General features: G+C 42.0%; 1 protein-coding gene across 50 annotated transcripts in view; it reads right to left on the reverse strand.

Annotated features, from left to right (window-relative positions):
• R3HDM2 (R3H domain containing 2) overlaps positions 1-22,653 on the reverse strand; it is a 182,398-nt gene that overhangs the window by 83,038 nt on the left and 76,707 nt on the right. For 2 of the 50 annotated variants that reach the window (XM_077954583.1, XM_077954582.1), the window contains exon 3: positions 8,146-8,205. The exons of the other annotated variants lie outside the window; for them this stretch is intronic. The gene's annotated coding sequence lies outside the window, so the exon portion shown is untranslated. The remainder of the gene's footprint in view (positions 1-8,145; positions 8,206-22,653) is intronic. 50 annotated transcript variants of the gene reach the window in all.

Below are 22,653 nucleotides of genomic sequence, written 5' to 3' on the forward strand. Positions count from 1 at the left end.
TCTGTAATCCCAACACTTTGGGAGGACAAAGCGGGTGGATAACCTGAGGTCAGGAGTTTGAGACCAGCCTGGCCAACATGGTGAAACTCCGTCTCTACTAAAAATACAAAAAAATTAGCTGGGCATGGTGGCAGGCGCCTGTAATCCCAGCTACTTGGAAGGCTCGGGTAGGAGAATTGCTTGAATCTGGGAGGCAGAGGTTGCAGTGGGCCGAGATTGCACCACTGCAGCCTGCGTGGCAAGAGCGAAACTCCATCTCTAAATAAATAAATAAATAAATACATGCATACATACATACATACATACATACATACATACAGATTTCTGGAGGGAGGGAGGGAGGGAGAAAGGAAGGGGACTGGGCGTGGTGGCTCATGCCTATAATCCCAGCACTTTGGGAGGCTGATGCAGGTGGATCACAAGGTCAGGAGTTCGAGACCATCCTGACTAACATGGCAAAACCCCATCTCTACTAAAAATACAAAAAATTAGCCAGGTGTGGTGCACTGCCTGTAATCCCAACTACTTGGGAGGCTGAGGCAGAAGAGCTTGAACCCAGGAGGCAGAGGTTACAGTGAGCCGAGATCGCACCACTGCACTCCAGCCTGGGACAGAGCGAGATTCCGTCTCAAACCAAAAAAAAATAGAAAAGAAAAAAGAAAGGCAGCTTCATATATATAAAAAAAAAAACTCCTCTAGTCTAGTAGGTCATAGTTAGACTTAGACTTAGCACAAGCCCAACTGGCTGCAGTAGCAGCCCAATTCACAGATAGGTGGTAGGTATTTCCCACAATATCCTCCCCCAATCAAATCACATTAAGAATATGCATTATCATATTTATATTTAACAGCAAACTTAAAAAACATCTTATATCATTTTTGAAACATTTTATTTCACAGTTTCTATATACAATTATGGTATTAATGTCACCTATTATCGAATAATACATTCCGCAAAGTTAAATGATAATGTGTTTATGTTCTATCTGTTCATTGGCCCCTGGGTCAGCCAATCTGATCCAAGACTCCATGGCAACAGGTTCTATCACTAAGAGCCTCAAGATGAGATTTCCTTTGCCTTTTTTTTTTTTTTTTAAATAAAGCATTTTCCACAGAAACTGCTGCAAAAATTGTCAGAGAATAGTCTCTACAGACAAATAAGAAATACTGCCATTCCGTTATACTAAAAATGAAAGGGGCAAGGAGTGAGTAGCAAAGACAATGAATCTATACAAATAACAAGGGATCCCAAAAACCCTGGAGATTTTTCCTTGTTGAATTTCAGTAAAGAAATTCAAGAATCTTTCAACTGCCAGAAAACCAACACCAGGATATATTGAGGAATTAGTGTAGGGAAGTGCTGTCCAGCTAAATCACAATATTTAAACTTCCCATGCCTCAATATACGGAGAGCTAGATTTTAGTTTAGGACTGCTGGCTAGGTGTCATGGCTCATGCCTGTAATCCCAGCACTTTGGGAGGCCAAAGCAGGAGTGTCACTTGAGGCTAGCAGTTTGAGACCAGCCTGGCAACAGAGAGAGACCCCACCTCTACCAAAAAAAAAAAAAAGTTAGCTGGGTGTAGTGGTACCTCTGTGTAGTCCCAGCTATTTGAGACGCTACAGCAGAAGGATCCCTTGAGCCCAGGAGGTTGAAGCTACAGTGAGCTATGATTGGGCCATTGCACTCCAGCCTGGGCAACAGGGCAAGACCCTGTCACTACAAAATATGTAACATATTTTTTTTCATATATGCGATTTAGTACTGCTGATCTGTGTCAATCTCCCATACTGTGTGTGTGTGTGTGTGTGTGTGTGTGTGTGACAGAGTCTTTGCTCTGTCACCCAGGCTGGAGTGCAATGGCACAATCTCAGCTCACTGCAACCTCTGCCTCCTGGGTTCAAGTGATTCCCCTGCCTTAGCCTCCCAAGTAGCTCGGACCACAAACGCCTGCCACCATGCCCGGCTGCTTTTTGTATTTTCAGTAGACACAGGGTTTCACCATGTTGGCCAGGCTGGCCTCATATTCCTGACCTCCGGTGATCTGCCCGCCTCAGCCTCCCAAAGTGCTGGGATTACAGGCATGAGCCACCACACCCGGTCACCTTTTTTTTTTTTAAGTGACAGCGTCTTGCTGTGTTGCCCAGGCTGGAAGTACAGTGGCCTAGTCACAGCTCACTGCAACTTTGAACTCCTGGGTTCAACCAATACTCCTGCCTCAGCCTCCTAAATAGCTGGGACTACAGGCAGGCACCACCATGCCCAGCTAACTTTTTTTTTTTTTTTGTAGAGACAGTGTCTTATTAGGTTGCCCAGGCTGGCCTTCAACTCCTGGCCTCACAAGATCTTCCCATCTCAGCCTCCCAAAGTGTTAGGATTATAGGTGTGAGCCAGGCGTGGTGCCTCACCATTGTAAACCCAGCAATTTGGGAGGCCGAGGCTGGAGGACTGCTTGAGCCTACGAGTGCCATCATCTACAAGGAACTTAAATTCACAAGAGAAAAACAAACAACCCCATTAAAAAGTGGGCAAAGGATATGAACAGACACTTCTCAAAAGAAGACATACATGTAGACAACAAGCATATGGAAAAAAAGCTCAATCTCACTGATAATTAGAGAAATGCATGAAAAACATCCACAATGAGATACCATACCATAGTATCTAATGGTATCTCATTGTGGGTTTTTTTTTTAATTTCATACCTCACACCAGTCAGAATGGCTATTACTAAAAAGTCAAAAAATAACAGATGCTGGTGAGGTTACAGTGAAAAGGGAACACTTATACACTATTGATGGGAGTGTAAATTATTAAATCATTATGGAAAGCAGTATGATGATTCCTCAAAGAGCTAAAAACAGAACTACCATTCGACCCAGCAATCTCATTACTGACTATATACCTAGAGAAATATAAATCATTCTACCAACATAAAGACACATTCACACGAATGTTCACTGCAACACTATTCACAATAGCAAAAACAATGCCCATCAATGACAGACTGGATAAAGAAAATGTGGTACATACACCATGGAATACTATGCAGCCATAAAAAAGAACGAGATAATGTCTTTTGCAGGAACATGGATGAAGCTCAAGGTTATTATCCTTAGCAAACTAAGGCAGGAACAGAAAATGCCGCATGTTATCATAAATGCCGCATGTTATCACTTCTAAGTGGGAGCTAAATGATAAGAACTTATGGACACACGCCGGGTGCGGTGGCTCAAGCCTGTAATCCCAGCACTTTGGGAGGCCGAGACGGGCGGATCACAAGGTCAGGAGATCAAGACCATCCTGGCTAACATGGTGAAACCCCGTCTCTACTAAAAAATACAAAAAACTAGCCAGGCAAGGTGGCGGGCGCCTGTAATCCCAGCTACTGGGGAGGCTGAGGCAGGAGAATGGTGTAAACCCGGGAGGCGGAGCTTGCAGTGAGCTGAGATCCGGCCACTGCAGTCCAGCCTGGGCGACAGAGCGAGACTCCGTCTCCAAAAAATAAAGAAAAAAGAACTTATGGACACAAAGAAGAAAATAATAGACACTGGGGTCTACCTGAGCGGGGAGGGTGACAGGAGGGAGAGGAACAGAAAAGATAACTATTGGGTACTGGGCTTAACACTGGTGGCGAAATAATATGAACAACAAACCCCTGTGATACATGTTTATCTGTGTAACAAACCTTCATATGTACCCCAAACCTAAAATAAAAGTTTAAAAAAATAATAGGCTATGGAATAGAAACAAAGGTTTCTAGAGCTAGGCAATGCTAACATTTATATTACAAAATTGTCTTCCATGCAAGTTTTACTTGTAAGTAGATTCTTAAAGTTGAAAAGTAATTTTTCAAATAAATTTTTGAAAATTATTTGTAAAAACGTAGACGGATGTCTAGATCTCATTTGTTAGCACTGAGTTCCAAGGGACCAACACAGCAGACTAACATGAGAAGCAATGACAGAATTTCAGAAATTCCTAAAACTGAGAAAATCTTCTCTGTAATGCTATTTCAAATTTCCCAAGAATTCTCTTTCTCTCTCTCTTTTTCTTGTTTGAGACAGGGTCTCACTCTGTTGCCCAGGTTGGATGGAGTATAGTGGTGCTATCTCGGCTCACTGTGGCCTCAACCTCATGGGCTCAAGCTACTTGGGAGGCTGAGGCAGCCTCCCAAGTACCTGAGCCTACAGGGCCATACACTTAGCTGATTTTTTTTTTTTTTTTGTAGGGACTGGATCTCCCTATCTTAAGAGCCTAAGCTGGTTTCAAACTCCTGGGCTCAAGGGATTTGCCTATCTTGGCCTCCCAAAGTGCTGGGATTACAGGTATGAGCCATCATGCCCAGCCTAAATTTCCCAAGAATTCTTAAGGCAACAACTCAGAAAACAAGGTAGAAGCAACTTTCAGTGGGAGTCATAAATTGTATTAAAGCATTTTTTTAAGTCACTGCAAAGAAAGTCACCAGTAGGCCTCTCTCCACGTTAAATTTCCTCTATACCATCACCAAAAAAAAAAAAAACAACAACACACACACACTGTAAAGATCTTAGGCTAGCAGATACAGAAAGAGTATATTTATTAACCTCAGAAGGACAAGAAGGTGCATGAAGAGGGTATCTTCTCAGAGATGTTACCTCCCAATATGAAAGCCCCAAACTCTAATCATAGGAAGCTATCTTTCTCAATTTTCATCTGTCAGATATGAACACTAGAAATTTTTATATTTTTTAATTTTTATGATTAGGAAAGTACTGCAGGTTTCTTTATACTTAGAAAAAACACGCACGGCTGGGCACGGTGGCTCACGCCTATAATCTCGCATTTTGCGAGGCTGAGATGGGCGGATCACCTGAGGTCAGGAGTTCAAAGTGACCAACATGGAGAAACCCTGTCTCTACTAAAAATACAAAATTAGTTGGGCATGGTGGCACATGCTTGTACTCCCAGCTACTTGGAAGGCTGAGGCAGGAGAATCGCTTGAACCCGGGAGGCAGAGGTTGTGGTGAGCCAAGATCGCACCATTGCACTCCAGCCTGGGAAACCAGAGTGAAGCTCCATCTCAAAAAACAAACAAACAAACAAACAAAACCAAACAAACAAAAAGCCACGCACAAGTATAGAGAAGAAAATAAACAAACAAAAAACCCATGATCAACAACTCAGAGATAACTCCTACTAAAAACAGCGATGTTTTGAGGTAACTCTTTCTAAACTTTGTTTCCATATTAGTACAGAATTTGTATCCATATTGGTTGGATATGTTCAAGTGATCCTCCTGCCTCAGCCTCCTGAGTAACTGGGACTACAGGCGTGAACCACCATGCCAAGCTAATTTATTTGCATTTTTAGTAGAGACGAGGTTTTACCATATAGCCCAGGCTGGTCTCAAACCCCAGACCCCAAGTGATCCACCCACCTTGGCCTCCCAAAGTAAACTGCTGGGCTTACAGGTGTGAGCCACCATGCCCGACCCTGATGTTCATTTTAAAAACTCAATCTCTTACATGGCTTGAAAATCTCTTTTGGCTTCCTCAAAAATTACATGTGATCTGAAGACACAAATAGTACATCCCCATGCCTTTTTTTTTTTTTTTTTTTTTTTAAGAGAGAGAGAGAGAAAGATAGGGTCTCATTCTGCCACCTGGGGTGGACTCTATTTCTAAATATTAATAATAATGGCTAATGCTAATTCTTTAAAATGACCAGGAACTGTCTTAAAAGCTTTATTATGTATGTAGTAACTCTTTTAATCCTCAAAACAACCCTAGGAAGAGGGTACTAATTATTGTCTTCATTTTACAAATGTGTGTGTGCATGTGTGTATCTTTTTAAAAGACAGAGTCTTGCTCCGTTGCCCAGGCTGGAGTGCAGTGGTGTGATCTTAGCTCACTGCAACCTCTGCCCAACAGCTGGGATTACAGGTGTTCGCCACCATACCCAGCTAATTTTTTTTGTAGTTTTAGTAGAGACTGGGTTTCACTATGTTGGCCAGGCTGGTCTCAAACTCCTGACCTCAAGTGATCCACCCACCTCAGCCTCCCACAGTGCTGGGATTAAAGGTGTAAACCACCGCATCTGACCCATTTTACAAATGGAGATGTTAAGTAATTTGGCCAAGGTCACAGAGCAGCAATTGGCAAACCTGGGATTTTAATTCTCGGGGGCAAGCATTCAACCAGTAAGTTTTTTCTAAAGAGAAACTCTTGCCAGATGTGGTGGCTCATGCCTGTATTTCCCAGCACTTTGGGAGGCCAGTGGGCGGATCACAAGGTCAGGAGTTTGAGACCAACCTGGCCAACATGGTGAAACCCCATCTCTACTAAAAATACAAAAATTAGCTGGGTGTGGTGGCATGTGCCTATAATGCCAGCTATTCGAGAGGCTGAGGCAGGAGAACTGCTTGAACCCGGGAGGTGGAGGTTGCAGTGAGCCAAGATCATGCCACTGCAGTCCAGCCTGCGTGACAGAGCAAGACTCCGTCTTAAAAAAAAAAAAAAAAGAGAGAGAGAGAGAGAAGCTGTTAACAGTGAGAGCTGTTAAGGGAGTGGGCTAGGAGAGGAAGATATCAGAGAGAAGAGAATTAAGTAGTTATAGTAACTTTTAGGCACAGTAGTGTCCTTCCAACATATGTATCACACTTTTAATTATCCCAAACAGGGTGATGCTAAAAACGATTTATAAAAGCTGTTCTTGATCTTTCCTTCTTCCAGAAACAAAAAACAAAAAAAGTAGGGGAAAAGGGGATAAAAAGAAACAGAAATCTTACTTCTCTAACATCTTTCAATAGCTTTTCTTTTTCCTTGACCTCTTCCAAAACCTTGATGGTTAGAAAATAAAGATTTCAAAAGAAGGCACTTCCAGTTGAAATAAAAAGAACTTTGGCAATTTTTCCCTTGGTAATGACAAACATTTAAGAAAGACTTTAGGTCTATCTTATCTACCCTCAAATGAAAGGAAAACCAAGTAAACAAAACCGTCATCTTTTAATTTCACAGCAGTTTTCTTCCCCCTCAAAGGCTATTCCTGTCCTAGTTGCAGACAGGGAACTGCTCCCAGTGACGTCAGAGCAGTCTCCCAGCAACGATTAATGAGGGTTGTCCACCACAGGGGTTTCCTGAAAAGCTAGCAAGAAATTACCCACAAATTTGCTGCAATATCAAGATGCAAGGATGTGGTGGAATTTCTCTTAACTCTTATAGCTCCTATCTCTGGCAAGCTTCTAAATAGGTTATTTCTTCTAGAATTCTCTCAGTTTGCCCTAGGATTATCTTCCTTTTTCTCCTCCTACCCCTGCAACAAATAGATTGTGTTGGTTTGAAACATTTATGGCTGTAATAAATATTAATATAATCAAACCATCATAGAAAAATAAGAATATCTAACGTAAACTGAGAAGCAGACATTATTACTCTTTTCACTTCACACGAAGAATTTAGAGTAAATGAAAGCACAGAAGAGAAAATAAAGATAGAAAATAAACCAGCACATTCTTAAAGGCACTTTTCCACATATGTTACCCAAACACACATTGACAGATAGGTAAACCTTCAATTTTCCTAGGCTCTAGTTTACTGAGTTTTTCAAACTGACCTCTGCAGCCCTCTAGAAATCAGCGGTATTAAAATGGAGTTGCATGAAAAGGCACTGGAAGCCCAGATACTCAATCCAAAAATTAAATGGGTTGGGCTGTTATGCTCACACCTAAGAGTATATCTAACAATTTCTTCCTAAAGCTTTGCTTTAGCTACATACATCAAAATTAGAATTTTATTCTAAACTACAGTGTCAAGGAATTTCACATAACTACCTATTTTTTAGGTCTGAGAAACAGTGTACAAACTGTGCAAATAAGGCAGAAAAATTCCAAATCCAAAACTCAACCTAAAATTATTCATGCATCCTGGTTCCAGAAATCTGCTCATAAGTTCTTTTTCTTTCCTTATTTAGAAAAAGTAATTAGGTAAAATTAACAGCAGGACATACAGGGTTAATTCAGGCACCTTGCTTCAGCAATTCTGACTTTGGTCTGAGCCTATTCTAAAAGGAAACAAAATTATAGCACCCTTAAAACATCCCATTTTGGTTTCAGCTCTATTCAATGGCACCCAGTTACCAACATCAAGTCACAGAAGGAAGAACGCACCGCTTCAGATGGATTTTTCTTCTTCCTTCTCTCCGTCCCCTCCCTCTCAGAAGAAAAAGACTGCAAACAAAATCACTACGTCACTGGAGGTAGAGGGAATCCCATCTCTGCACTCTTTAGAAGCCAAGGCCAGCAAATAAAAACAAGCCAATTATAAGAAAAAGTAATACAAAATAAGAATAAATAAACCCAGAAGAAATCCATGTGACAATCTCAACACATCAAAAGGCATTTTTTAGTAAAAAGGTTTTAACAAATTCCTCCTTGGATGTTCACAATCAAAAAAGCTCCCCAGACATAGCAAAGGCTTATCACATTTAAGACTAGGGGATAGTTACATAAAGATAGAGGACAGAGAGGTACATTCACCAGCCAGGTGTGGATAGCTGGGTAATGACACAGTGAAGGATATTTATAGGGGAATCCCTGCTTCCTGCAATGTGCGTCAACAGCATCACCAAAGAGAACAGAAATCACCACTGTTCTCACAAGCTACATCTGAATAAAGCATTGCTTGAAATAGCCATGGAAGAGGTAAAATCTGAATAGAGTAAAAGTTCTAGCAAACCTAATTTTTATAATATTTTAAAGATAAAAAACAGTGAACGAAAATGCCCAAAAAAACCCTCACAAAACTTAGCACTTCAAAATTCTCTAATTTCCCTACTGTGTATTATACAGTTAAATCAGCCAAGATAGAAAAATATCTTTATAGCTTCTTTCTACCCAGTCTGTGGAGTTCAAGGACTTTTATATAAATAAATAAAATTATCCAAAACTCACCCCAGATGGATCTGTACTCACACCAACAGCGAGCTCACATTATTAATGGAGACTTCATTGTAAAGATCTGTTCTGCAGGAATTTTGCCGGAAGAAATTCCTTCTGGGAAACCTGTGCCTCTTCCCCCACCCACAGCCCTCTCCCGCCCCCTTCACCCTTGAATGAAATGATACTGATCCTTGCTGTTGTGGCTCCAGCTAGCTAATTGCTCTGACAAGCAGCTCTGAAGCCGACCATGGCCAGCTGTTCAGAGAGATGTCATCCAGAGCTCTGCCAACAGTCACACTGGCACATACACTCACAGACACAGACACAGGCACACACAGACACACTCACACACACAGAGGCTGTAAGAGCACCCCCTCCCACCTCCTCTTCTCGCTCTCATTCAAGTACTTCAGTGGCACGCCTGCCTCCACACTGCTCTGAGGATAGCTTTTAAAGACACAGCAGCAGCTCCTTTCTGCTACATATGTCGAAATACCAAAATAGTCTCTTTAGTGAAGAATAACAAGTTGGAAATAGGTATTGAATTAAAAGCTCACCTTTAAATTTATCTTACCTTTTTCTCACCTGCAAAATAATTGAGGCCAGAGATATGATCTTTGCCTAAAAGATACTGGGCTGGACTTTAAAAATGTAAAATTAAGACCAAACCTAGTTATAGAGAATTTTCTTGCCAGCAAGCTATATTTAGTAAAATTGTTTTTCATTTTGGGGCAGAAGGCAGACAGCACAGGATACCAGTAGCTATCTGTTCCTCTTCCTATTATTTGCCCCCAAAGGAAGGGAAAAATACTTTGGCTATAAAATGAGGGAATAAGGAAACTATGAAGGCATCTTACTGACAGAACTGATGAAAAAGGATGTTAATGGAGAGTATAAGTACAGGGATGACAATAAGTAGATTAAAATAAAGTGATACAAAAGAGACCAGGAAAGAAAAGTACTTATTTGAGTACTTTTGGCTCTGGAATGGCAAGCTTAGATACGACCCTCAGGTCTTAATTTTTTTTTTTTTTTTTTTTTTTTTGAGATGGAGTTTTGCTCTTCTTGCCCAAGCTGGAGTGCAATGGTGCAATCTTGGCTCACCGCAACCTCCGCCTCCCGGGTTCAAGCGATTCTCCTGCATCAGCCTCCCGAGTAGCTAGGATTACAGGCATGCGCCACCATGCCCAGCTAATTTTGTATTTTTAGTAGAGAGGGGGTTTCTCCATGTTGGTCAGGCTGGTCTCGAACCTGCAACCTCAGGTGATCTGCCCGCCTTGGCCTCCCAAAGTGCTGGGATTACAGGCATGAGCCACCCAGCCTGGCCTCAGATCTTAATTTTTAAGAGCCCAAGGAAAGACAGTAATAATCTCTATTGCTCAGGAAGTAATGAACATTACAGGCAGTGCATGATCTGCAACAGCACAAAATAATGTATAGCTATGGTCAAGGCATCCTGATGAAAACAATAAAACCTGTCACAAAGACACATCTATTCATTCAGACAAATACTTGTGTGGTTAGGTTCTTACTATGGACAGGCACTAAGATAAGCTCTAGGAATAAGAGATAGACCCATTAAGGGTCATACAAAAGGTAAAACAAAAACAAAAACAAAAACAAAAACAAAAACAAAAAACAGGTTCTGGCTTTTACTCTGAGTGAGATGAGAAGCCTTAGGGGGTTGGAAGGCTGATCCCGCAGGGCCAAATCGATCATTGAAAACAATCTAACTTTTACACTTCATGACACAACAGGCCATTCGTGGTTTTTAAGCAGATGAATAACGTGTTTTTGACCTTTATTTATTTCTTTGTTGCCCTGAAATTTTTACTTGAGAAATTTCTAACATATAGAGAATTTGCAAAACTAGCACAACAATCACCTAGATACATATACAAACTTATGTATATACATATGTGCATGCATATATGTGCATATAAATTTTTTTCAGGCCTATTTGACATGCTTTCATGATGACTCTTCACACCTAAAACAATTCAGTACGTATCTCCAACATTAAGGTCATTCTGAACCATAAGAATAGCCATCAGCCAAATCTCAGATGAGTGGCTAGGTGATATACATGCAAGGCAGATCTAAACAGCATTGCAAAGCCTTCAAAAACTGAACAGACTTTGGAATCACCACTCACAAAATGCTGCACGGAACTTGAAGTTGAACACAACCAGGTTGAATTGTCTGCTAAAATTAAAGTCAATATTTACCACAGGATTTAAACAAGACCCTGACGCTGATGACATAATATTCAAATTTTCCAGGATATAATTTAAAATTTCCTGGCATATGAAGAACCAAGATAATTTGAATTTGTATAAGAAAAGAGATGAACAGTCAAAACAAGAAGATGACACAAATGTTGAAATTAACAGCCTCACATTACAAAAATATTCCAACAAGGTAGGACAAACATTCTTGAAACTAATGAAAAGACAGAATGTCTCAGCAAAGAAACAGAGGATCTAAAGAAGAACCAAATGAAAATTTTAGAACTGGAAAATATAACAACCAAAATATAAAAACTCACTTGATGAGTTCAATAGCAGAACAGAAATGACAGGGAAAAGAGTCAATGAATTTGCAGTCAGATCAACAGAGTTATCAAATGTGAATATTGAATCTCAACACTAAAGGAAAAAAAATTTCTCTTTCTTTTTTTTTTTGAGATGGAGTTTTGCTCATGTTGCCCAGGCTAGAGTGCAATGGTGCAATCTCAGCTTACTGCAACGTCCACCTTCCTGGTTCAAGCGATTCTCCCGCCTCAGCCTCCCGAATAGCAGGGATTACACGCATGCGCCACCACGCCTGGCTAATTTTGTATTTTTAGTAGATACTGAGTTTCTCCATGCTGGTCAGGCTGGTCTCAAACTCCCAACCTTGGGTGATCTGCCTGCCTCGGGCTCCCAAAGTGCTGGGATTACAGGCATGAGCCACTGCGACTGGTCTAAAAAAATTTCTTCGTTGGGGGGAAAAAACCCAGATCATCAAGGACCTGAGGAACAATACCAAAATGTCTAATGTTCAGGACATTAGAGTCCCAGAAGGTGAGGAGAAAGAGTGTACTGAAATATTGAAAGAAATAATGGAAGCAAACTTCACAAGTTTGACAAAAGACATAAACCAACAGATTCAAGCAGCTCAGTAAACTGCCCCAAACAGGATAAACACAAATCCATGATAAACTCCTAGATTCATCATAATCTAACAGCTAAACACAAAAAGACAGAAAAAATCTTGAAGGCAACCAAAAGGAAATGATGCATTTGTTATGAAGGAAATAATGATTCAAATGGCTACATATTTCTTTCGTATATATATATACACATATAAAGAGACAGGTCTTGCTCTATCATCAGGCTGGAATGCAGTGGCAGGATTGCAGCTCACTGCAGCCTTGAACTTCTGGGCTCAAGCAATCCTCCTGCCTCCTGACTCTGGCTCTCAGGTAGCTGGGACTACAGGCATGTGCCCCCATGACCCCTAATCTATATTTACTTTATTTTTTAAGAGAAGAGTTCTTGCTATGTTGCCCAGGCTTCTCTTGAACTCCTGGCCTCAAGCAATCTTCCCACTTCAGCCTCCCAACTAACTGAGATTACAGGCACCAGCCACCATGCCTGGCAGCTTCATATTTCTTATCAAAAACCAGAACGAGGGCTGGGTGCAGTGGCTCATGCCTGTAATCCCAGCACTTTGGTAGGCCGAGGCGGGCAGATCACCTGAGGTCAGGAGTTTGAGACCAGCCTGGCCAACATGGTGAAACCCAACCTCTACCAAAAATACAAAAATTAGCTGGGTGTAGTGGTGGGTGCCTATAATCCCAGCTACTCAGGAGGCTGAGGCAGAATTGCTTGAACCCGAAAGGCAGAGGTTGCAGTGAGCCAAGATCGTGCCATTGCACTCCAGCCTGGGCAACAAGAGTGAAACTCCGTCTCAAAAAAAGAAAAAAAGGCTGGGAGCAGTGGCTCACACCTATAACACCAGCACTTTGGGAGGCCAAAGCAGGTGGATCACCTGAGGTTAAGAGTTCAAGACCAGCCTAGCCAACGTGGTGAAACCTCGTCTCTACTAAAAGTACAAAACCTTAGCCAGGCATGGTGGTAGGCGCCTGTAATCCCAGCTACTTGAGAGGCTGAGGCAGGAGAATCACTTGAACCCAGGAGGCAGAGGTTGCAGTGAGTCAAGGCCGTGCCATTGCACTCCAGCCTGGGCAACAAGAATGAAACTTCTCAAAAAAAAAAAAAAAGAAAAAGAAAGAAAGAAACCATGAGAACTAGAAGGAAGAAGGAAGTGGGATATATTTTTTTAAGTGCTAAATGAAAGAACTATAAATACAGTATTATATATCTAGAGAAAATATCCTTCAGTAATAAAGATGAAATAAAGACATTCTCAGATGAAGGAAAACTGAGAGAATTCACAGTAGCAGATCTGCACTAAAAGAATGGTCAAAGGACGTTTTACAAAAAGAAAATAATACAACAAAATATGGAAGACCAGAAGGAAGAAAAACATAAATGGTAAATACTTGATTACATATAATAGACTATTCTCCCATTGAGTTCCTTAAAATGTTTGATGTTTGAGAGCAAAAGTTTTAAGTTGATGGGGTTTTTATTGTATGTAGATGTAATACATAAGGCAACTACAACATAAAGAGGGATACGAAAGAAACCTATATTGTGGTAAGGTTTCAAGACTCCACCTGAAATGGTAAAATACCAATTCTAAATATTAAAAGTTACATGTAGCGGCCAGGAGCGGTGGCTCATGCATGTAATCCCTGCATTTTGGGAGGCCGAGGCGGGTGGATCACGAGGTCAGGAGATCGAGACCATCCTGGCTAACACAGTAAAACCCCGTCTCTACTAAAAACACAAAAATTAGCCAGGCATGGTGGCAGGTGCCTGTAGTCCCAGCTACTTGGGAGGCTGAGGCAGGAGAACAGCGTGAACCCGGGAGGCAGAGCTTGCAGTGAGCCGAGATTGCGCCATTGCACTCCAGCCTGGGTGACAGAGTGAGACTCCATCTCAAAAAAAAAAAAAAGTTACATGTAGCTGGACATGGTGGCTCACACCTGTAATCCCAGCATGTAAGGAGGCTGAAGCAGGAGGATCACCTGAGGCCAGGAGTTCAAGACCAGCCTGGTCAACATAGTGAGACCCTATCTTTACAAAAAAATTAAAAAATTAGCCGGGTTTGGTGGCATATGCCTACAGTCTCAGCTACTCAGGAGACTGAGGAGGGATGATCACTTGAGCCCAGGAGTTTGAAGATGCAATGAGCTGTATTTGTGCCACTGCACTCCAGCCTGGATGACAGAGTGAGACCCCATCTCAAAAAAAAAAGTTAAGTGTGTATATCTACACACACACATATGCACACATGTGTACATGTACCACATATATGTGTGTATATATGTGTGCACATATACATAGAGATCTAGAGAGATCTCTAGAGTAACCAATAAAAAACCTATACAAAAAGATATGTCAGAACCTAGTAGATAAATTACAAAGATTAAAATCTAGTACTACAAAAGGTTCAACTCACTCAAAGGCAAAACAACAGAATCAAGTGATTAAAAAATAAGAGGAACAAAGAAAAAACACATAATAAGATGGTAAACCAAATCTAACAGAGTAACAATTATATTAAGTGTAAATCATCTAAAACTGCCAGTTAAAAGACAGAGATTGTCCAAATACATTTTTAAAAATGACCCAATTACATGCTGTCTACAAGAAACTCACTGCGCCGGGCGCGGTGGCTCAAGCCTGTAATCCCAGCACTTTGGGAGGCCGAGACGGGTGGATCACAAGGTTAGGAGATCGAGACCATCCTGGCTAACACAGTGAAACCCCGTCTCTACTAAAAAATACAAAAAACTAGCCGGGCGAGGTGGCGGGCGCCTGTAGTCCCAGCTACTCTGGAGGCTGAGGCAGGAGAATGGCGTGAACCCGAGAGGCGGAGCTTGCGGTGAGCTGAGATCCGGCCACTGCACTCCAGCCTGGGCGACAGAGCGAGACTCCGTCTCAAAAAAAAAAAAAAAAAAAAAAAAGAAACTCACTGCAAGTATAATGATGTAAGTAGGTTAAAAGTATACAGATTAGGAAGTCCCCCTTGGGCGCCCCTCTCTTTCGCAGGAGAGAGGGCTGTTCTTTCTCTCTTTTGCCTATTAAACCTCCACTCTTAACCTCAAAAAAAAAAAAAAAAGTATATGGATTAAACTACTCCATATGGTTCTTTAAGGGTGGATACATGACATTATACATTTGTCAAAATCAAAAGAATTGTATAACACAAAGAACAAAAAACCTAATGTAAACTATGGACTTTAGTTCATAAAAATATATCAAGCTGGGCACAGTAGCTTTGTGCCTATAATCCCAGCCACTCTGGTGGCTGAAGCAGAAGGATCGCTTGAGCCAGGGAGTTAGAGGCTACAGTGAATCATGATCACACCACTGCACTCCGGCCAGGGCAACAGAGTAAGGTTCTTTTTTTTTTTTTTTTTTGAGACGGAGTCTCGCTCTGTCACCCAGGCTGGAGTGCAGTGGCGCGATCTCGGCTCACTGCAAGCTCCGCCTCCCGGGTTCACGCCATTCTCCTGCCTCAGCCTCCCGAGTAGCTGGGACTACAGGCGCCCACAACCGCGCCCGGCTAATTTTTTGTATTTTTAGTAGAGACGGGGTTTCACCGTGGTCTCGATCTCCTGACCTTGTGATCTGCCCGCCTCGGCCTCCCAAAGTGCTGGGATTACAGGCGTGAGCCACCGCGCCCGGCCCATCTTTTTTTTTTTTTTTTTGAGATCGAGTCTCACTCTGCTGCCCAGGCTGGAGGGCAGTGGCGCCATCTCGGCTCACTAAGGTTCTGTCTCTTTAAAAATAATAATACATCAATATTAGTTTATCAGTTTTAACATATGAACCATACTAACACAAGATGCTAATAATAGGGGACACTACTGTGTGTATGGAAGACAGTGGGTGGCATATGGGAACTCTGTACTTTCTGCTCAATTTTTCTGTAAACTTACAACTGTTCTAAAAATGAAAGTATATTATTATTATTTTTTTTTGAGATGGAGTTTCACTCTTGTTGCCCAGGCTGGAGTGCAACGGCACAATCTCGGCTCACCACAACCTCCGCCTCCTGGGTTCAAGCAATTCTCCTGCCTCAGCCTCCCAAGTAGCTGGGATTACAGGCATGCACTACCACACTCAGCTAATTTTGTATTTTTACTAGAGATGGGGTGTCTCCATGTTGGTCAAGCTGCTCTCAAACTCCCAAACTCAGGTGATCCGCCCACCTCGGCCTCCCAAAGTGCTGGGTTTAGCGGCGTAAGCCACCACACCCGGCCTAATTTTTTTTTTTTTTTTTTTTTTTTGAGACTAGGTCTCCATCACCCAGGCTGGTGTGAAGTGGTGCAATCATGGCTTACCGCAGCCTCAACCTCCCAGGCCCCAGAAATCTTCATACCTCAGTCTCCCATACAGTTGAGACCACATGCATGTACCACCATTGCCCAGTTATTTTTTTTTAAGAGGCAGGGTTGCCCTATGTTCCTCCGCCTAGTCTCAAACTCATGGCCTCAAGCGATCTTCCCACCTCAGCCTTCCAAAGGGCCGAGATTACAGGCATAGCCACAGTGCCTGGCTAGTCTATTAAATTTAAAAAGTAATAGAAAAAGGTATACCCTATTAAACACTAACCCAAAAAAGGCCAGAATTTTAATCTTAGACAAAGTATACATCAGATCAAAGAAAATTACCAGGGATAAAGAGGAACATTACATAATGATAATAACTCACCAAGAAGACATAATTCTAAATATCTAGGCACCTAATAAAAGAACTTCAAAATACACAAACAAAAACCGAGAATTAAAGGAAAAGTAGACAAATGCACAATTACAATGGGATATTTCAACACCTCTCTCTCAAAATAGAACCATTAGACAGAACAAAAAAAGCAAGGATATAAAAGAACTGAATACTCTGGGTTCAGGAATTTGTTTTAGAAAGAAAAAGAAAAAAAAAAAAAAAAAAAGAACTGAACATCATCAACCAAGAGGATCTTACTGACATATATGGAACACTCCAACTGCAAACAGAATACACACTATTTTCAGGTGCTCATGGAGCATTCACCAAGGTAGATCATATCTTGAGTTATAAAACAACCTTAACAAATGTAATGGAATCAAAATTATACCAAGTATATCCTCTAATTATAATGAAATTAAAGTAGAAATCAATAACAAAAATAGAACAGGAAAATCTCCAAACACTTGGAAATTAAATATACTTCTAAATAATCCATGGGTCAAGGACGAAGTCTCAAGGGAAACTGGGAGATATTTTGAGCTGAACAAAAACACAAACATAATGTAGCAAAATTTGTGGGATGCAAACTAAAAAATTGCCTAAAGAGAAATATATACATAGCAATAAATGCTTACACTAGAAAAGTAGTGCTATAGACTAAAAGTCTGTGTCCTCCCAAAATTCGAATGTTGAAGCCCTAACTGGCAGTGGGGCTGTATTTAGAGATGGGACCTCTAAGAAAGTAATTAAGGTTAAATGAAGCCACATGAGTGAGGCCCTGATCTGATCGTATTAGTGTCCTTATTGAAAGAGACACCAGAAAGTTCTCTCTCTCCCCCACTACCTCTCACACAAAGAGGTCATATAAACACACAGAGACATGGCAGCTGCCTACAAGCTAAGAAGCTTCAGGATGCTTCAGGATTACGACCACCTTGGACAGTACCTTGATCTTCAACTTCTCAGCCTCTAGAACCATAAGAAATAAATTTCTGGCAGGATGCAGTAGCTCATCCCTGTAATCCCAGGTAGGAGCCTTATCTCTACAAAAGAGACAAACCCCTTATCTCTAATATATATATTAGCCAGGCAAGGTGGTGCATGCCTGTGGTCCCAGCTTCTTGGGAAGATCACCTGAGCCTGGGAGGTCAAGGTTGTAGTGAGCCATGATGGCAGCAATGTACTCCAGCCTGCACAACAGAACAAGACCCTGTCTCAGAAAAAAAAAAAAAAAGAGAGAGAGAGAGAAGGAAAGCGAAGAGAAGGGGAAGGGGAAGGGAGAGAAAGAGACAAATAAAGAAGAGAAAGGAGGAGAGAGGGAAGTGGAGGAAAGGGGAGGGAAGGGGAGGGAAGGGAAGGGGAGGGAAGGGGAGGGAAGGGGAGGGAATGGGAGGGGAGGGGAGGGGAGGGGATGAGAGGAAAGGATTTCTGCTGTTTAAGCCACCTAGTCTGTGGTATTTTGCAACGGCAGCTGAAGCTAATACAAGTAGAAAGCTCTTATATCAATAATCTAACTTTCCATCTTAAGAAACTAAAAAGAGGAGAACAAAATACATTCAAAGGAATCAGAATGAAGGTAATAATAAAAAGCAAAAATCAATGAAATTGAAAACATATGAAACAAAAAACTGGTTCCTTCAAAGGATAAATAAAATTGATAAATCTCTAGCAGACTCAGATAAACAAACTGTGGTACACTCATACAACAGAATTATACTCAGCAACAAAAAGGAATGAACTGGCCAGGCATGGTGGCTCACTCCTATAATCCCAGCATTTTGGAAGGCTGAGTTGGCCAGATCACTTGTGTCCAGGAGTTCAAGGCCAGCCCAGGCAACATAGTGAGACCCCATATCTACAAAAACTACAAAAATTAGCAGGCATGGTGGTATGGCTGTAGTCCCAGCTACTCAGGAAGTTAAGGCAGGAGGAACACTTGAGCCCAGGAGGTCGATGCTGCAGTGAGCTGTGATTGCACCACTGCACTTAGCCTGGGCAACGGAGTGAGACTTTGTCTCAAAAAGAAAAAAAAAAGAACTACTAATGTAAGGAACAAGTTGGATGAATCTCAAAGACATTATGCTGAGTGAAAGAAGTCAGTCTCAAAATGTCATATACTGGCCAAGTGCAGTGGCTCACGCTTATAATAATCCCAGCACTTTGGGAGGCCAAGACGGGCGCATCGCTTGAGCCCAGGAGTTCGAGATTAGTCTACTAATATATATGCATGTATTAGTCTGGGCAACATGGTGAGGCCATGTCTCCACTAAAAATACAAAAATTAGCTGGGCATGGTGGCTATCACCTGAAGTCCCAGCTACTCGGGAGGCTGAGATGGGAGGATTGCTTGAATTCGGGAGGCAGAGGTTGCAGTGAGCCAAGATTGTGCCACTGCACTCCAGCCTGGACAGAGTGAGACTCTTGTCTCAAAAAGCAAACAAACAAAAAGTTATATACGGTGTGATGCCATTTACATGGCATTCTGGAAAAAAGGCAAAATTATAAGGACAATAAACATATTAGTGGCTGCCAGAGTCTGGGGGTAAGTGGAGGGAATGAACTACAAGGGGCAAAAGGTAACCATCTGAGAAGATGAAAATATTTTATATTTGGATCGTGATGGTGGTTACAAGATTGTAAATGTTTGTAAAAATCTGCAGAACTGTTCACCTAAAAGGGTAAGAGTTATTCGAGTAAATTATATACAATAAATGAGGCTTTTATTATTTTTAATAAAATATATATATTTTTTATCAGAGATGGGGTCTTACTATATTGACCAGGCTGGTCTTGAATTCCTGGCCTCAAGTGATCATCTCATCTTGGCCTCCCAAAGTGCTGGGATTATAGGCATGAGCCACAGTGCCCAGCCAAATGAGACTTTTAAAAATAATAACCAGGCCGGGCGCGGTGGCTCACGCCTGTAATCCCAGCACTTTGGGAGGCCGAGGCGGGCGGATCACGAGGTCAGGAGATCGAGACCATCCTGGCTAACACGGTGAAACCCCGTCTCTACTAAAAATGCAAAAAATTAGCCGGGCGAGGCGGCAGGCGCCTGTAGTCCCAGCTACTCGGGAGGCTGAGGCAGGAGAATGGCATGAACCCGGGAGGCGGAGCTTGCAGTGAGCCGAGATCGCGCCATTGCACTCCAGCCTGGGCGACTAAGCGAGACTCTGTCTCAAAAAAAAATAAAATAAAATAAAATAAAATAATAAATAAAAATAATAACCAAGTGGGGGTAAGCAATGTGTAGAGTCATAGATTAAACAAGAATAGTAGAATGTTGATGATTATGAAGGGTACATGAGAGAGTTGATTATAATATTAAAAATTTACTTTATATGTTTGAAATTTTTCATAAAGAAAAAAAGGAGGGTCAGAAGAACCAACAAAGGAGACTAAGAAAAAATGGCCAGTGAGAAAAGACAGTATAGTGTTTTGGAAGCCAAATGAAAAAGCATTTTAAAGAGAAGGTGATGCACTGCATCAAGTACTGATATGTCAAATGAAATGAGAATTTTTATCTGATTCCTGGATGTAGGAATAGAGAGTGGTGGTGAAAGCCTAATGGGAGTAGGTATAAGAAAGAAAAAGGAGAGAAATTGGGGATAGCAAGAAGAAACAACTCTTTCAAATAACTTTGTTGTAAAATGAAATTGGCTGATAACTGGAGGACGGAGGGGATAAAGAAGGGTTTTATAAGATGGGACAAATTACAACAAAACTTAATGCTGACGTTCCTTTACAAAGTTACTTTATTTTTTTTTTTTGAGACAGGGTTTGGCTGTCACCCAGGCTGGTACAAAGTTACTCTCTTAAAGGATCATTTACAAAATCCATATATTAGTATGAAAAGACCTCCAGGACACATTAAGTGATAAAAGCAAGGCTGGGCACCAAGGCTTATGCCTGTAATCCCAGCACTTTGGGAGGCCGAGGCAAGAGGATCACCTAAGGTCAGTTCAAGACCAGCCTAGCCAACATGGTGAAACCCTGATTCTACTAAAAATACAAAACATAGCTGGGCATGGTGGCACATGCCTGTAATCCCAGCTACTTGGGAGGCTGAGGCAAAATAATTGCTTGAACCCAGGAGGTGGAGTTTGCAATAAGCCGAGATCATGCCACTGCACTCCAGCCTGGGTGATAGAGCAAGACTTCACCTCAAAAAAAAAAAAAAAAAAAAGGTAATAAAATGAAGTTACATTTGTCAAAATCCCCTTTTGAGAACTTGTGTAGTCCAGGCACTGTTCTAAGCACTTTATTTTCTATTTAGAGACAATGTCTCACTCTGTCAGGTTGGAGTGCAGTGGCAATAATAACTCACTGCAATCTCAAGCTCCTGGGCTCAAGGGATCCTCCTGCCTCAGCCTCCAAAGTAACTTGGACTACAGGCACACGTCACCACACGAGGCTAAATTTTTGTTATTATTTGTTTTTTTTTGGTAGAGAAAGGATCTCACTTGTTGCCCAGGCTAGTCTCGAACTTCTGACCTCAAGCGATCCTCATCCTCCCAAGTCTTGGGAGGCATGAATCACTTTGCCAAACCTATCCTAAGCACTTTATTTATTATTTTTTTGAGACGGAGTCACACTCTGTTGCCCAGGCTGGAGTGCAATGGTGCAATCTCAGCTCACTGTAACCTCTTGCCTCCCAGGTTCAAGTGATTCTCCTGCTTCAGCCTCCTGAGTAGCTGGCATTACAGGTGTGAGTCACCGTGCCTGGCTATTTCTTGAATTTTTAGTAGAGATGGGCTTCTGTCATGTTGGCCAGGCTGGTCTCGAACTCCTGACCTAAGGTGATCCACCCGCCTCGGCCTCCCAAAGTGCTTGGATTACAGGTGTGAGCTACCGTGCTCAGCTATTTTTTGTTTTTGTTTTTTTGAAATGGAGTTTCATTCTTGTTCCCCAGTCTGGAGTACAACAGTGCAGTCTCAGCTCACTGCAACCCCCACCTCCCACGTTCAAGCAATTCTCCTGCCTCAGCCTCCCGAGTAGCTGGGATTATAGGCATGCACCACCACGCCCAGCTAATTTTTGTATTTTTCGTAGAGATGGGGTTTCTCCATGTTGGTCAGCATGGTCTCGAACTCCTGACCTCAGGTGATCCTCCTGCCTCAGCCTCCCAAAGTGCTGGGATTACAGGCGTGAGCCACTGCGCCGGCCTTATTTTTTCTATTTTTAGTAGAGATGGCATTTTGCCATGTTGGCCAGGCTGGTCTCGAACTCCTGATCTCAGGTGATCCACCTGCCCTGGCCTCCCAAAGTGCTGAGATTACAGGTGAGAACCACCATGCCCGGCATCACCGCACTCCAGCCTAGGCAACAGAGTGAGATCCTGTCTCAAAAAACAACAACTAGAAAACAAACAAACAAACAAACACCTATGTGCTATCCATGCCAAACATGAAACAATTATGCCAAACGACATCCAGCTAGCAATACTACATACATGGAGAACGTGGTAAGAATCCACTGCGGGCTGGGCATGGTGGCTCATGCCTGTAATCCCAGCACTTTGGGAGGCTAAGGCAGGATGATCACTTGAGGCCAGGAGTTTAAGGCTGCAGTGAACTATGATCACGCCACTGCACTCCAGCCTAGGTGACAGAGCAAGACCCTATCTAAAAAAAAGAAAAAAAAAAAATCCACTATGATGACAGATGTTTCATCCTAAGGAAAAAACATCTTTTTCCTGTTATTGGTAGTTCTGATTGTTCTATATTTTCTTCTGTGGAGTCAAAAGGTATCAAAATATATCACTGTAAGTGGAAAAGTGAGAAACAGAAACCAGCTTGGCGCAGTGGCTCATGCCTATAATCTCAACACTTTGGGAGGTTGAAGCATGAGGATCGATTGAGCCCAGGAGTTCAAGATCAGCCTGGGC

The sequence above is a fragment of the Macaca mulatta genome, chromosome 11 (assembly GCF_049350105.2).
Source record: "Macaca mulatta isolate MMU2019108-1 chromosome 11, T2T-MMU8v2.0, whole genome shotgun sequence".
NCBI lineage: Eukaryota > Metazoa > Chordata > Mammalia > Primates > Cercopithecidae > Macaca > Macaca mulatta.